General features: G+C 40.8%; 1 long non-coding RNA gene across 1 annotated transcript in view; it reads right to left on the reverse strand.

The window, feature by feature from the left end:
- Positions 1–7540, reverse strand: part of LOC141730949 (uncharacterized) — a 33455-nt gene extending 25915 nt beyond the window's left edge. Inside the window, exons 1-2 of the long non-coding RNA XR_012582802.1 lie at positions 7412–7540; positions 5062–5195 (exon numbers count right to left, since the gene is read on the reverse strand). This is a non-coding gene — a long non-coding RNA (uncharacterized LOC141730949). The remainder of the gene's footprint in view (positions 1–5061; positions 5196–7411) is intronic.
- Positions 7541–12588: the final 5048 nt, after the last annotated feature.

Here is a 12588-nt window from a genome sequence, read left to right on the forward strand (position 1 = left end):
ATAAAAAATGCTTCCCAAAATCAATATTTACAGAGCTGGCTCAATAACTATTTGTGTTGCCTTAACTAAAAATAACAATTATATTAATTTTATATTACACTGAAAAATGGCTTAATAATCTGCATTTCCTTTGGACTAGAAAAAACAATAATTATTTGCAGAAGTAGTTACGTTATGGTAGAAGAATTTACCCAAAAATCACATCCTGGAGCTCATGCCTTATAGACCCAGATAGGTACAAACACAGAATTTGGACAAACAGCTGAAATTCCAAGTAGTAACTACCAACATTTGAAGTGTATCTATCTTTAGTGAGATATTTCCCCCATTTTGAGTTTTCACATCTCAGAGTGCCTTTTAGCCCAATAAATGTGGCATCAAAAGCTTTATGCAAGGAAGTGTTTCCCGAGGGATGCTGGTTTTGCCTCACATTCTCCTTGTGAACCACTCTGGGGATTTCTCAAACAGGGTTTCTGCCTCAGACATTCTCTTTTCCAGCTTCATATCCAATGCTCTGCTACCTTCCTTGCCTGCTCTTTTATACCTTCTGGACTACTTCAGCTGCAAATTTAATTAATTTAAGTTATTAGATTCTATCAGGCCGTGCTGGAACAGTGAAGCAGTCGCTGTGTTTTCCTTTTGCCTTTTCAGAAATAGAGGAACTTTTACAGCAGAGGGTTTGGCAGATGGATTCTTCCAGGCTGTAAATGCAGGGTTAAAGTATCCCTTTTTTACTGGCTGAACACAGATCAAGCATATTCCTAATATAAGCCAGGAGCATGCTTTCTCTCATCAGGAAACACCATTCCTGGTGAAAGTCAGGCTCTGCACTCTCTGATGGGCAGGTGCCAGAGGAAGATATTATATAACACACCCCATTAATTTTCATCTTCTTAAAAATCATAATTTCAGAATACACAATGGCAGAGAGGCAAGGAGCTGGCCCCAGCCTTGGCTGAGGCCAACATCTGGCACTGCAGATGCATCTTCATTAACACTTCAGTTCATATTTGTGATACTGAAAGGCAGAGCAGAACCGGCTCTGCAGATCTCAAAGGGGAAAATAAATAGCAGAAGCAATAGCTGAAGAATCAGCTATATTTATATCTATATTTCAGAAGATAATTGGAATTGTTAAGTTATATTTCCAAAATGACAGAATAAAAAGAAAACCACAGCAGCTTATTCTACTTAATACCCATGTGTGCAGTCCCTGGGGGGTAACACAGAGATTCTGTCATTTGAGAGAATCCTGTGGGAAGTGGATTCCCAGGAAGCAGCATCTGATGCTCACATATGTCTTGAGCAGAAGGAAAGGGACTTCTGTGTGTTTCCAAATGTATGAAATCTGAACTTTTTTTTAAACTTTGCTGTTCCAGTAACTTGTGAAAAAAATCTCAAGTTCTCTGTCACTGTTAGGGGCACAACGTGGAGTAAAAGCTGAACTTGATTTATGCTATTGCTTAAAAATGTATTTTTCTGGACATTCTGAGAGTTAATTAGTAGATTAGATTATTTTTGAAAGCTAGTAGTTATCTGGAATTTGGGAATCAATCGTGGGGAGGAAAATACAGAAGCCATATTTGACCTGGAGCACATTAGATCCAAAGTTTATATTTCACAGATTCAGGATGTATTTTGTGATAATCTAACCTGCTCTGTGCATATTCACATGCACTTCCCCCTCCAACAAGACCATGACAAAATGTGAACCACCTTTAGAAAGACCCCACCTATTGATTTAAGGGGATCAAATGAGACATGACACAGTATATGCCTTGCCATGTCCTTTGGGTGTTATAAATTGTGATTCATTCCCTGTTTCCAATTCTTTAAACTGCTGGATAATAACAGGGGTGTGTCAGATGCCCTTGCAGGGTTAAAGAGCCACCTGACAGATTTCTGTTCATCAGACTCTGACCCAACCACCCGTAAGTTCCCAATGGTCAGCTGGAGACTGTAGTTCCTTAAGTCTCTGTCCTGTTCCAGACCAGTTTTTGCTCTGACTGCTCCTCTGTGAACCAGAGACAGTTTTGAAGGGCACACGTGGAAGCAGAGTCACAACAGCTACAAAGAAATGCTCATTTTCTCCTCAGTGCTCTTCTGTTATCATGCATTTTGTCATCCATCCCAGTGGTGTTCAGGAGAGTGCCTACAGAATTTTCCAGCCTGTCCAGAGCCAGGTCTCTGCACGTGATTCTTTGTTCCTGTAGGAAGAACACTGGGATTTATTGTATTAAAAATGCCTTGGTATGCAATGCCAAACATTTCACAGCTCTGTGATCTGCTCACAGGCTTTCTTGATTATCACATCTCAATGTTTATGTAATCTGAAAACTTTCCAGGAACAAATCTATGGTTACGCTATCACTATGTCTCTGTATCATTGTAAAATAAGATTATATGCATACAATAGAACAGTATTTATAGGACATTACAAGTCTCATTGCAATTATTTGATGCATTCACATTAATTGCAGTGAGCCTATCAGCTTGACACATTCAATTTGATTTAGTATGTGCCATTCTGATTTTTCATGATGCTCTTGTTTTTAGGTTTTTTATCTGAATGTTAGAGGCACAAAGCCAGAAGTCTAAAAAAGTCTGATTATATTATATCAACAATATAGTCTCCATTATGATTCCTATTTTTAATCTTGTCAGAGAAAGATACCAAATCTCTTTGGCATAATCTGCTTTCCATTAAGCTGCACTCTCCTCGTTAGGCTTGTGATGGGTTTAAGCTGTTGCCACACAATGAGAGGAATATCTAAAACAAAGCAATAAATATGATAGAGTAGGAATTGGGGGTTGGCCTGCTTGCTTCTGCTTCCTGATGGCTGGAACATTTCCTTCCCCTTGCTTGTGACGTTTGCCTTTGTGTGCAAGTCCCACAGTTGTGGTTTGGAAATCACAGATTGGCCTGGATTTGAGGGGACCTTAAAGGTCATCCAACCCTCTGCCTTGGACTGGGACACCTCCCACCAGAGCAGGTTGCTCAGAGTTCCACCCAACCTAGCCTTAAACACTTTCAGGGATGGGGCATCCAGCTAGTAACACCTAAATAATAAATAAATAAACAGATAAATGAACCTGATCTGTTTAATTATTATTATTATTTAGGTACTGGCTGACAGTCTGTACCATCTGTACCACACACAGCAGTAACTGGAACATCCACAGAGAACTGGAAGTTTTCTATGCAGAATCTGCCTCAGAAATCTGGTTCTAATGATGCAATCCCATAATACTTGAACAGGGGATCTTCCAGCACTGGTAGAAAGGCAGGAGCAGAGCAATGGTAATTTTTTAATGGATCTCTGAGTAGGGATCCATGACAAGAGCCAGGAAGTCTCCAAGGCACTGGCAGGATGAGCAGTAGAGGCAAAGTTAGGGTGATCTCAGCACTGACACAGCCACATCCTGAATTATTAAAAATTATAGATAAATATTCAATGGAGCAGAAAGGGAAAGAACCCACAATATGAGGTGTTTTTCCTCTGAAGTATGCAGTCTTTGCCAGCATGGCTTTCTTATTATTCTCATGCATATTGTTCCAAAGTATGAAGATCATTTTGGGCCCAACCACCAAAATATCATGTTTAAACTGACATGCTTTTGTAACATCTTAAAATAATTTATTACTGTCTTAACTTTTCCACTCATTCAGATAACACAAGTAACAAAAAAGTTTATCTACTTTTTGTTTCTTATTGAGTCCTAAGAAACCAAAGGGTTCTAAGAATTTAGGAAATTTACACCTCATACAAAAAAACAACAGCCATTTCCAGTTTCTCTGAATGAATATGGAAGAAAAATCTTATCCATATTTATTTGTATATATTCTACTGTGATTCAAGAATAGATAATTAGAGTATATATGTACATATAGGGAAATTTGCAATGTTAATTAATAAAGCTTCATAGTAGACTTAGGAAATTGTTCCCATGGGCCAAGAAAGCAGCACCTGCAGCCCTCTGAGATGTCCTCAGTGTCTCTCAACATTCCATTAACTGACAGGAGAATCCCTTTCCAAGAGATTTTACTATGTATGGTCTCACACATTTGTATTTCAGAGGCAAGTGCAAATGTCTGTCAGACAGGAAGGATTTCTTCTCATCTCTCCCTCCTTCTAATTTGATGTGAAACTTCAAATGATGCATGAATAGCTTTTGTTAGAGCAGTGCTTTGGCTTTTGAAAGAAATGCATTTGACCATTCTTAGTGAGTCTTTTTAATTTGGGTATTCAGGTGGATTGGTAGCTACACCAGCTTGGGGGTTGCTTTTGTTGGGTACAGGGGGAAGGGCAGTCAGGGAGAGGTTTTCTGATTTTACCATTTGCTGTCAGCTCAGAAGACTTTATTCCCAGGGGAAGCTTTAAGGGTTTTGTTGATTCACCTTTGAAAAAACAGTTTTGATGGTAACTTGCATTTCCTTCTTATTTTTCTTGAGGACTCACTGGCTGTTATCTACCTGGAATTGATAATGTGCTCTCTCTGCTGGACAAAACTTTATTGTATCTCTTAATCATCATCTTAATCCAATACAAAGCTCTCTGGAAAGCTTTAGAAGCTTTATAAATTCCCTGCAACACATGCAGGAGGCTGCAGTACGTGATGCATCTTCCATTTGGGAATTCTTTAAGTGGATTGTGCTCACTGCTATTGACCTCTGGGGTGGGATCATGGATCTCTGACACAAATTTGTGTCCAGCATCGAGGTGGCTGCTCCCATGTGCCATACACAGCATGTGCACTGTGGTAATGTTAGACTAGATTTCAAATTACTGAGCTGACAACAGATGGATGGCTTCTGTGTAAGAGCAGAAAGCAGGAGTGTGTTTCAGATGGTATCTCTTTCCGAAAATATTTATCTATTTTTAAAGGCAGTGTAAATCAGAAGCTGCTGAACAAAGGCTGTCAGTATTACTAGGTTTGTGTGATTATCTCTCAGAATTTCTTCTCTCATCAACTACAAACAGGCCTGTTTTTAGTTGTTGGTGGTTTGAAATTAAATATGATATTCAGTCGCATCACATTAGAGCTGTTGCTTTAACTCACCTCTTATTGTTGGTGCCAGGCCTCACTGCTTTTCTCCCTTGCAACACCCTGTTTGGGTAATTCTTTGTGGAAGCTGTGTTATCAGCTAGTTGTGTCTCACTGTTCCAAAGCTGCTGAGCATCTGAGCCATCACTCTGAATACCACATAAATGAAAACAGTATTAGCATATTTGCTTTTGTAGTTGTTGCTGTTGCAGTTCACCTTTAGGCAAGACTGCTCCTAAGAAATTTTTTGCTGTGTCTGGTGATGCTGGACCTCAATTATCTGCGCAGTTCAACATTTGTCTTGCTTTTCTGATGTTTTACTTGTGAATCACATACATAAATAAGTAAAGATTATGTGCAAGGCAAGAACACAGGTTTATTCTGTTCATCTTAAAGGTTTTGCCAAGTAGATTCTGTGACGCTTTTTTATGAGCATTTAGTAGGAAGTGGGAGTGACTTGGTTTAGCATTTTAATATAAATAACTCGTACTCCATCTAGTGAGCAACACTGTAGAGAACAACTGTCTGTTCCTGTCACTGTATTCAGTACCCCAGTTTTCCCTTCAGAATGGCAGATGTTTGTGGCAGAATGGCAGAGCTTTTTCCCCCATATGTTCCAAAGAATACTCACTTGAGTTTGTGATTAAAAAGTTCAATTTAAGGGATTTATTCACCCAGGCAGCCCATAGTAATTCTTAACCTCTCTCAGAATCACCTATGACTTTGTACTAGATTTAGGGACTTTTTTTTGAGTATTTCTTTCTTTAGCTACCTTGATTAATACATAAAGAAATAGAATGAGGTAGAAGAAAGAAAAAAATGAGGAGGAAAAGAGACACTAAGTTGTTAAGTGCCACTTCCTAATCAATGTAATGCATGTTTGCACTCACAATGTACAATGTGAGTGTAAGGCTGAGAACCACTCCAGTCCTGTGCTGAAGTTCCTGCCATCAGATATCCAGAGGTGATACCTTCTGTAGGTATCACTCTTAGAAGAAGAAAAAGGAGACAAACTATTTTTTTAAATCCTTAAGCTATAAATGGGAGATTTACAGTAGTGCAGGATAGGCTTGCTTCTCAAAATGTATTTTAAATCACTAAAACAGTCATGGACAAACCTGGGAATTTTACTTTAAGTCATGTGATGAGAAATATTTTATATACATGTATTCCTGAAAACAGCCTTTCTGAAGAGGTGCCTCTGACCCTTTTCTTTGTCTTCTGTAAAGATTAAACAGAAGACAAGCATGTAGTAATGAAAGTGGGCACAATTCTTTAAGCATGTTTTAAAAGGTACAAGTATTTTCTGCATTAGAGACTGGCTTGACAGGGAAGCAAGTTAGGAGATTATTTAGCTGCTGGTGTCTCCCACACCAATCCCAGATTCCCAGGGTTTAAGCTGGCTGCTGTCCTCACTTGCCCTGCAGCCCCAGTGCTGGGAGAAACCAGCACACTGCTCAATACTGCTGCAATTTCATTTCTGTTCAGTGACAAGGACAGAAAGCAGCATTGGGGACCCCAAGGGATAAACTGATCCCTGTGGCTGCTCCATGACCTACATCCCCTCCCAAACCCCACTCAGTCCAGTGTTCTGGATGCCCCGTCTCAATCTCACTGCTTCACCCACGACCTCACATCTCCCCTTTCCCCCCAGCCTGTTGCTCTGAGTCTGAGTGTGATCTGAAATGGTTCCCCTGGATGTGAGTGTGGGCTCCTTTCCCCAGGGCAGGAACAGAACCCAGATCCTGTGGACGAGGATGCTGCTGGATGGGTGGGTGGGTGGATAACAGATGAATGGATGGGTAGGTAGAGAAATAAATGGAGAATGGATGGATAAATCAATAGGTAGATCTCTAAATGAAAAAAAATATAGATAGATAGATAGATAGATAGATAGATAGATAGATAGATGAATGATAGATAGATAGATAGATGATAGATAGATAGATAGATAGATAGATGATAGATAGATAGATATAGAAATAGATGGATAGATAGATAGATAGATAGATATAGAAATAGATGGATAGATGGATAGATAGATAGATGATAGATAGATAGATATAGAAATAGATGGATAGATGGATAGATAGATAGATGATAGATAGATAGATAGATAGATAGATAGATATAGAAATAGATGGATAGATAGATGGATAGATGGAGGGATAGATAGATAGATAGATAGATAGATAGATAGATAGATAGATAGATAGATAGATAGACAGATAGATAGATATAGAAATTGATGGATAGATGGATGGATAGATGGATAGATATAGATATAGATATAGATATAGATATAGATATAGATATAGATATAGATATAGATATAGATATAGATATAGATACACAATACAGAGACCTGCCTCTCTCTCGGGGGATTGTCCCTTCCCAGCCGGCCCCGCGATGCTGCCGAGCCCGGCTGTTCCTGGTCCAGCCCCGCTGCTCCTCCCCGTGACTTGCATCTTTTCCGCTGGGTTTTTCCTTTGTGGCGGCTGCTATCTGGTGGGAAAATGTGCGAATTGCAGCTGCTGGATTCGACCCCACCGCCTCTGCCGCTCCCAGGGCAAGAAGCAACTTGCTGCTGGTCAATAAACTGCATTTAAGTGATGCCAAGGAGCGTCCAAGTCTCATCTGGTCAAGCCTGACCAAAAAAGTGGTAATATATAGGGATATACAGATATACAGGGACTACTGGCTGTTTTCTATTAGCCCTCCCCATCATTGATGCAAGCCAGGAGTTATAATATAAAAATACTTTTTTCCCCCCTCCCAAATGTATGAACATGGCAGTAGGAGTATCATGACATCAGGATTGTGTTTCACCTCTCCAGATATAAATTCTTTGGAAAATAAATTAGCTGTAATGCACTTTCAGTGGTACCTTCTAAAAGTGTTTGGTTTGTATCTGTTTACCTTTATAATTTTTCATTAGGAACAGTGTTTGTGACTCTGTCTTGAAATTGATTTTCAGTTTGTCTTTATCAGTATGTCCTCCACTTTAGAACATGTGATACAGGTATGAGAACCTGTCTGTTGCCTAAACAGTGAATAAACTCTGGATTTCTGCTTACAGAATGGATGATTTCTTTTCTGTGAGTCTCTTTTTTTCTGGAAGTCTCTTTTCTTTCAGAGTATCTACATGCTGTTGGTCAAAAGCCCTGAGCGTGTCAAAGGATCATCCAAAAGAAAGATGGGTATTCACTGCTCAGCTTTGTCAAAATATAAAAGTATTTAAAAATAAAATAAAAGACGAGACACAAGTGCGATAAGAGTCTAAACTTCACTGCTTTGTGTGAAGGGGCCAGGTAGTTCAGTGGTCTCTCTGTATTCTGGGGGATGGTTTAGCTGTGTCAGAGGCCCAAGGACCATCCTGTGATCCCAGACAGTGCCTGGTTTGCAGTTGCTGCTGGAATCATGTGGGAGAAAGTGATCTGCAGCTGAGGCCAAAGGCAGTTAAACTGAGGGGCCCAAAGCCCTTTGCTTTCCCAAGTATCCTCCTAAAAAGGGACATCTCTGCTGTTTCAGTAAAACATAAACAAGATTTCCCTTATGCTGGGGTTACACAGCTCTTGCCACTCAGCTGGATGTGGTTTAGAAAAAGCATTGGCCACTTATTTAACAGCTGAACTGGTCCCAATGCCTTCAGAAGCTCTAGACATGAATTGAGGGGTGAGGCCCTTGGTGTTGGTCCATCTGTGCTCACCCGTGCCATGAGCAAACATCATCATTCCCTTGATCTCTGTCTTGTTGATAGTATAGAGATAAAATATTTCTAAAATCATGGAATATTCAGAGGAGTCAGAAAGGAAGGGTAGGCCTGGTAGGCCCTGGGAAAATGCTAAGGTAGGCCCTGGAAAAATGTTAGGCTGCATTTGTATATCATTTGATTACTATGATAAATGATATGATTGTTAAATGTGATGATTGTTTGGTAATTGGATATAATTATTGTTTAATTGTAACAAGAATCATGAGAAACAATGTTTGGGGGGTTGATGGAAATTACAAAAACCATGCTTGGATGAAATCAATGTATACAATAGAACAATCTAAGGTTAATAATTAATAGGTAGTTATATAACGATAAGGGTATAAAAATGTGTTCGTCCCGAACCCGTATTGGAGTCAGATTTGGGTCTGTGCCCCTGACACCCAGAGCTGTTCAATAAAAGCACCTGCATAGAATCATTCTGTGATTGTATGTTCCTGAATGCTAACATTGTGGGAATTAGTAAAGGTAAGAAGATTTTCAGAAAGCTGGGAAAGCAGGCCTTAGAAACAGAAAGGACAGAAAATTTAGAGCTAGCTGCAGCTGCAAAACCTGAGAGCAGAAAAAGTTACAATGGTACAGCAAGCAAGGGCATTGAACTATAGCTTGAGTCTTAGGCTTGGCAAAGGTAAACTTTAAGACTGCAGAAAAATATGCTTAGCAAGGTAGTAGAAGGTTTAAAGCTTAATACTAGAGTTTTGTGTACTGTTAATAGAAAGCAGACAAGCAAGCTTTGTGTGAAGCAGGTGTGTGTGTGCTTTTAATAATTGGCTAAACCAACTGTCTGTAAGCTTTAGCAATATGCCATTGGCTAAAAAGTTATTTAAATGTTCTGTAAAAAAGAAATCTTTGGCTGCTGCTGGCTGTACGTGAGCTTTGCCATCTTCCTACTGTCTCAACCATGTCATGAGGCTGATGCTGCAAATAAAGCTCCATGAACAGATCCCAGCAGCCCCTCCCATTTGTGAAAAGGGAAAAATCCACACCAAAACAAGTCTCCTTTGAAAACCTCAGTTCAGAACTCCTGCTTTCCTTTCAGGCAGTGACCAGGCTGTCCATGAAGCTGTGCTTGAATCCCTTCTCCACTCACCTTCCCTTCAGGTACCACTGTGCCCTGGTTTCCAGAGCTCATCTCAGTATGTTCATGCCATCCATGGGGTACAGGATTTGCAGCCTGGCTTGCAGAAGGGCCAAACGCGGCACCAGGAGACAGAAAGTTGGGTACTGGGCACTTCCTGTTACACTGGCTGAGATAGAAGGGTTCCTTTTGCTTTGCTGCTACCTTCGGAAATTTTTTTTTCTCTCCCATTGGAAAGAAAGGCATTCTGAGGAAGAAAAGTGGAAGTGAGGAAATCTAAGTCTTAAGCAGGACACTGAGAATTGGAGAAAGACCAGTGCAAGCTTACAGGATCATATACACACTTTCTTCCTCCTACCTAACTAATTTATTTCTTCCTCCTTTGTGTCCTTTCTGATCCATGCATCTGCTCTGACGTCAAACTGAATTTCCTGCCCTTCCTACTCCTCCACAAAATTCCCAATACCCTTTTACTCGGTTGATTGGACCCCACTTTCCCTTTAATGCTTTTTGTGATTCCTTTCTTACAGGTGTCACATCAACCAGCCCATTCTAAGCTGTTCTCAGGATGGGTCCTGCCCGTGTTTCTTTGTCCTTACCTTGCTTGGTCAGCCTTGACAGCCAAACAGCTTCATGTTTGGCCTCTCTTGGTTCCTCTTGCATAGCATCTTTTCCACCTCTAATTATTGCTGGTTGTCCCTTTCTTCTGCTCTCCCCCACTCTCCTTCACTTTCAAATTTGCTTCTCAGCTGAATCCCTGTTTTCTTGCCAGATGATCAGACAGATTTCCAAAATTAGCCTGTCCAAAGCCACCCTCTTCCCACATCCACTCTTTCCTGACATGTCCTTTTAAGACAAAATGTGCTGTTTCTCTGCCCTGGACAGCACATGGTCTGCCTGGTTCTTACTTTCTTACTATAATGTTCAAACACTTCTAATTCCTATCTTTGGCGAGCCAGTCATAGAAAGATTTCTCCACAAGCCTGGATTGTGGAGGATTCTTGCCCTTGTTCATGATGCCTGTGTGGCACTACCATCCCTTTTTTAAGGCTTTCCAAATATTGCTGAGAAAATCATCCTGTTCTTTGTTTTTTTTTTTTTGTGAAAAGCACAGAGAAAACCAAGGTTATTTACCCAGTGAACTTGAACTGAAAACCTTGTGCTGCTTGGCTGTTGAACATGTGAGTTTCCATTTGAATTTCTCCTCTGAGTCAACTGAAACAGCCACTGCAGGAAACTGTGCAAGGAGTCATAGAGAAATTGAACAGAAGAACACAGTAAAAAAAAATCTCAGTAGATGACACTTGCCCCACAACTTCTAGAAACTGAAATATTATTTGTTGACCATTTGAGACCTCAGGATACAAAAAACCCACCTGGGTTTAGGAATTCGTGAAGAAAATTTCTGCATATTTGACCTAGGAGTGAGATAAAAGGTGGAAAAATTGGATCCCACTAATCACAAAGTTTACAAAGATGAAAATACTTGCCTTCAAAAGGCATTCATGGTAGAAAAGTGTTGCAGCTGAGAGGATTCATTTCCAAATGAGAAGTACTGAGATTGTCGTGGATAGAGAGGAAGGAGAGAATTTGTTGCCTTTGAAGAATGGAAAAGATCTAAGCACACAGAGAATCACAGAATGGTTTGCTTTGGAAAGGACCTTCAAGATCATCTTGTTCCAAACTCTTCCCATGGGCAGGGACATCTTCCACTATCCCAGGTCCAACCTGGCCAGGGACAGGGCAGCCACAGCTTCTCTGGGCAACCTCAGGGCTTCACCATCCTCACAGTAAGGAATTTCTTGTTAATGTCTCATCTAAACCTGCCCTCTGTCAATCTGGCAGGTATCGTCTGTCCAAAATTTAAAACAGTCTTTGGAGACTGGAGAATGCAAAATGTCTCTGAGGAAATCCATGAACTTAGACTCTTGAAGCAGGAGATTTTCCTTTATCCTTTGAAGCTGGAATGTACACAGGAAGGTTTTACAGCATATGGACTCAGGAACTGGTGTCATTTGAAAGGAAATGCTCCTGCCTAGGGAGAAATATGTTCTCCATTGTGTCTGAGGAGCAGCAGCAGCATTTCTGCCTCAATCAAAACACTGAAGCCCTGACTTTAAAGGAGTCACTGGAACAAGGGGAGATCTGGCCATACAGCAATACCTGCAGGCTCAGATTAAAGATATTCTTTGAAAATCTATTTCAGCTGACCCAAGAGGCAGTGGAGGTTCGTGCTGCTGTTAACACTGAATTGGTTCTTAACCTTAGGAGAGGACAGACAGCTGTTGGAGATCTCCTTCTGAAAGAGAAAGTATTCAAAACTCAGCCTCCCACAAACAGCCTGTGCTTGAAAACGCCTTTATTTCCTGGAAAATGTAGTGCACAGCACATGAGCAATGTTTGCTACATTTGCCCATGTCTTTGTCAAGCACACTTGATGGAAAGTTTGTGTAGAACGTTTCACGTTTGCCTGGATTATTACTGCCAAACCAAACGTCTCAACAAATACCAAGGCAGCGCATTTACGTGCCAAAGAGTCCAGGTGGGAAATACATTTCAGAATTCGTCCTTGCATGTGCCGGGAGGCGAGAGAGGAGATTCCAGCCGAGGCTCGGGGCAGACCCCAGGTGCAGTTCCTGCTCTGGCCGCCCCGCGGCGCTCTCTGCCCGCATTGCTGCTGCTGGGCGGA

This window comes from Zonotrichia albicollis, chromosome 15 (assembly GCF_047830755.1).
Source record: "Zonotrichia albicollis isolate bZonAlb1 chromosome 15, bZonAlb1.hap1, whole genome shotgun sequence".
NCBI classification, from domain to species: Eukaryota; Metazoa; Chordata; class Aves; order Passeriformes; family Passerellidae; genus Zonotrichia; species Zonotrichia albicollis.